Below are 4,806 nucleotides of genomic sequence, written 5' to 3'. Positions count from 1 at the left end.
GACAAAATCCTCAAGGACAAGAGAGTCTTTTCAGCAAAAGTGGCTTCTCTGGAAAAGAAGTTATTGCTACCTCCTTTCAGCTCATCTTAAAGACAAGAACCTTGATTTTCTTCCCTCGAATTAATTTTTGGTGATGCTCAGACTTAACCGGAGTTTAATTCCCTACTTTGTGGGGCATGAGCAGTTTTCTAAAATCTTTGGTAATTTTAGACCAAAGCTAAAACATGTAGCTTTGTACACAGATTGACAAGGAAAAGGTGCACGAGTTAATTCTGTGGGAGCCACGCTAGTGGACTCGTCCGTCGTGGGGCAGCCCCCGGAAGCGTCCGGAGGGCACGACGCGCAGCCAGGACACTTCGGCGTCGCTCACGTCGGAAGCAGCACCTTCCCAGTCTTTGCCCAGATTTCTGATGGAACGAAAGGGGCGAAGTTCCGCGATGTCACTTTTCCTGGTCAGTTATTTCAGATGGACACAGTAACGCGGGACAATCCTGGAAGAGCCTCTCCAGTCAGTCCACTGCTGGCCATGTCCGCTCACGGCCGGGGTGGGGGTGTGGAGTGTTTTAGTCTGCGTCCAAAAGGTGGAGCCGAGTTCCCCTCCCTTCGAGTGGACACAGTGAGTCCCTCCCAACACAGAATCGGGTGGAAGTCACGGCGTGTGACTTGCGAGGGCAGGTCACAAAGGACATTGCAGCCTTGGCCTCTGTCTTGGATCACGTCCCTGGATGCTTGGGGACTCTCCTGCTCCAAGCCGCTGGGCCGTGTGCGCCCGCAGATGGGAAGTCGCACACCTGCGCCTGGGGACGCCGAGGGTGGACGTGTGCCCGGGTAACTAGCTGTGCCCATACGGGTGAGCACCCCGAGTAAGGTCATGTACTGGTCACTTGCAGTTAACCGCCGGGGAAGCGGGGAGGGGTGGGGCGGGGAGGGGGTGAGGGAGGCGCCGGGCACCACTGGGCTTTCCCCTGCTGCTCTGGCTTCTGGCCTTGGGGAGCGGGGAGGCGCGGCAGCCTGCCAGAGCCCAGGTCTCAGGGCCTCGTTAACCCGTCATCGTCCCTCTCCCCCCGGCTGGCGTCTGCCTACCCGCCCACCCATCAGGACGGCTCCGAGTTCTTGCCTGAAGCACTGGACGAACACGGTGCCATGTCCTGGGCCGGAGACACTCCTGGGAAGAGCAGGTTGTGTGCGGGTCAACACTTCATTCAGGAGGAGACATGGTGATGATGACGATGATGGTGAAGCAGCTAACATTTATTGAGCGCTCGTTCTTTGCCAAGCAAGTGCTGTACTGTATTAACCCACCAGCACGACGAGGTGAGTGCGTTACAGAGATGCTGGGAGACACTTATCCATGAACAAAACTCACGGGGCCTCGAGCCTCGGAGCCTCGCGAAGGGTTTCTAATGCGAAGCATCTACCCAAAGCACCAACCTTCAAACAGACAAATTCCCACCCCGCATTGCGACATATATAAAAATGCAGATTTCTAGGTCATTCTGGGGCGAGTCCCAGAAATCTGTATTTTAACAATTCCTCCTCCCCCAGGACGCTGATGCTCGTTCGTGGTCCAACGCAGGCTGGGACCCACCAGTGTGTCTTGAAATCAACTGTGGGGGCTGTGACAAGCAGTTTTACCACCATGAGATGGAATGACAGAAAGAATCGGGGTCTGTGACGGCAGTATAAGAGCTGCCTTTGATCTGCATGTACGAACGCGTGCACGCATCACGTGTGGAGTCGTCGTAAGAAATACATCTTTCTCTGTGAATTATCGTCAAAACAACTTTAAACTCTGGCTTAGGGGACACAAGTGAGAGATGCTTCTGAGGGGCGGGCCAGGGCTTTCTCGCAGTGGCAGTCCCTTCTCTGGAGCGCAATGACAGGAAGGAGGGTCGCCCTGCCCCCGTGCTGGGCTGCAATGCCCCCTTCCACCCGTGGACCACCATCTCCGATGCTGCCCGGCCTGCCGCGGCTGCAAGCCCTGTGAGCTGTTTGCATTTGGGGGAGGTCGTGACCCCAACTCCTCCTTCGCCTGATGTAAGGGACTTGTCGGGTGACGCACGTGCAGAACCCACAGCAGAGAGTCCGGAGCTCCTCGGGCCCGTGGGGCGGCTGCTGGCTGCTGGGCACGTTGAGGTGGTCAGTTCGTGTGCATTCAGCCCTGGTGTTCGGGGCTGGGGACTGACCCACAGCTGCCCCATACGAAATGATGATGACAGTTTTAGAAGCCAACACATTAAGAAAACTGAGGACGTAAGCCGGACACCGTCTCGTCCACGAGTACAGCTGGCCACCCTCGCGGCATGGGTGGCGTCTTCCGTTCCGTGCAGTTCGCCGCTGCGAGGTATAATTCACCCCTTTCCTGGATGCGGCATAGAGACATACATTCCCCGCTCTGTAACACCTTCAAATTAAGTCGTGCAAATAGACTCAGGATGGCAGAGTCTATCAGTGAAACCATTTGCGACATGAAGAGTCTATGGGTGGCTGCTGGCCGTTTCTGACTCTTTAAATATATATTATAAAAGTTATTTGGTATGCAATAGTATGCAATTTAGTCTCCTGCTCAGATAACTAAACATGGCCAAGATGATGATTATGCAGCTAATTGATAGGAATTATCATCAGTCCATTTGAAGCGACTGAATTACTTTCCGATGGGGGGGGGGGCGGTGTTTCCGAGACGCACATCAGGAGCTGGGGAAATGAAACGTTTTCATTCCACGGACCCTGGGCCGAAAGCTCCCTCTGTTTGGACATCCTGCTCCGTGGCCAGTGATTTGCCAATTTCCCAGGGCTGTCAGGCGTCTCTGGGTTCGTTCTGTGGGCGAGGGCAGCCGGGCCGGGCCTGGAGCCAAGCGCCCAAGTCAGACGGGAATCGATGGGTTCTTGGATGGATGAAATGACCCCCTCTATTTAAAACACAGAACTATTCATTTCCTGCAACATCATTAACCATATTTACTTATTTTAAAAAACGTTCAGACAACTATAGCTATTCAAACCTAAGGGTGGCGCCGTGAGTTGGGGAACTCTGCGTTAAGCCACCAGCCCCCCGAGCCTGTCCTGTCCTGTCCGTCGCCTCATAAGCTTTTGTCCGCCACTGTCTCCCGCCCCCGAGTCTACACTGGGGGTCCCAGGCTTCTGCAGAACAAAAGCAGGTTCAAGCGACTTCTCCATGCTTCTGCTGCACGATGGCCGTGGCCGCCCTGTGTCCCAGGCCCCCGGGCTCAGCTGCCGTCCACCCAGACTCCCAGCACGAAACCGCGAAACGACGGCCAGTTTCCTCGCCTCCGTCCCTGTCCGCGGGTCGATCTTACCATCGTGCGTGGAGCCCGTGCCGGGTGTCCAGGTGTCCTCCTGGGCGGTGTCCTTCTCATCTTAGCCACCCCCTGCCCCTTTATCCTCCCAGCTTAGTTGTAGCATGGCTTTTAGGAAACTCATTTTAGGGTGAGTATGTAAATGATCATGTAATGCTGTCCACTGTTGGCCCAGATGATTTGATTTTTTTCCCCTACTTTTTTTTTTTGCCTTTTTCAGGTATTAATATTACCTTGCTGCTTTTATCAGCTTAGGTTTTTTGTTTGTCTGTGATGCTGGCACTCATTCTTTCCAAACTAGCCAAACTAGCCAAACTTTCTAAATGTTTTTCCACACAGACGAATTACCAAGTCCTCTCTCATCCTCCTCCTTTTCCTTAAGCCCTCCCTTTATCAGCTCTAATAAGCATCACTCTGCAAATGCCCTTTGTGGATTGTTTGTGCCTGAATCCCAAGACTAATCTATCTTCTGCAACGGCCTACCTTTCCGTGGCTTCATGAAATAGTGTACACAAGAGGCAAATCTCTGGAGAGACTGGGTATCTGACCATGTCATTATTCTACCATTGTACTCGATTGATAGTTTAGCTGGATATAGAATTCTTCTTTGATGATAAAATGTTCCCTTTGGGGTCTGAAGACATTCATTTGACTTCTAGCCTCCAGGATTGTTTTTAGACGTCTGATGTCATTCTGAGGTCCTTTGTGTGATCTTTTTTATTTTTCTCTGAGAGCTTTTAGTATTGCCTATTCCGGGGTTCTGAAATTGTGTGTTGATAATCCCAGTATGGATCCTTTCCATTCATTTTGTTGGGTACTTAACGGGTCCCTTCAAGCTGGAAACTCATCCCTCTGTCTGGTAAATTTGCTTGAATTGATTCTTTGATAATTTCCGTCTTTCTGTTCTCCCATTTTCTCCTTCTAGACCATCTCTTAGTCGGTTGTGAGTCTCCTACATAGATACTTAATTTTTGGTTTGTTGTGTGTCCCGTATTCAATATATTTTTCTTTCGGTCCCACTTTCTGAGAACTTTTCTTGATGTTATTTTTCAATTCTTTGATGTAGCTAAACAAAATGGCATCTATTTTGCTTAATTCCTTGCAGTTCTTATCCTGTTACTTTTTAAAAATGTAGATTTTTATTTTTTCACGGAAGCACACATTCTCTTATTTATCTAAGTGCAGTGTTGGAAATTTTCTTTAAACATATTTCCGCCTCATTTCCTTCTTCCTGCCTTACTCATCTTTGACCTTTCTGATGCGTGTCGGTCCTTGGCCTTGTGTCCGTATCGGGCGAGGCGCTGAGGCTGACTGGAGAGTCCGCGTGGGGGCCCCTGACAGCAGTCAGCCCTGTCACCGGCGAATCCGCGCATCCCGTCCCTGGAGGCCTTTTCTCTAGGGCGGCTCAGTCTCTGCAGAAAGCCCCCTCCCGTGTTCTGCCAGGTGGCATATCGGGTCTCCCTTGTCCTGAAGCCCAGCAGGGGAG

This window comes from Pteropus vampyrus, unplaced genomic scaffold (assembly GCF_000151845.1).
Source record: "Pteropus vampyrus isolate Shadow unplaced genomic scaffold, Pvam_2.0 Scaffold132, whole genome shotgun sequence".
NCBI classification, from domain to species: Eukaryota; Metazoa; Chordata; class Mammalia; order Chiroptera; family Pteropodidae; genus Pteropus; species Pteropus vampyrus.
Note: the sequence above shows the minus strand (reverse complement) of the source record.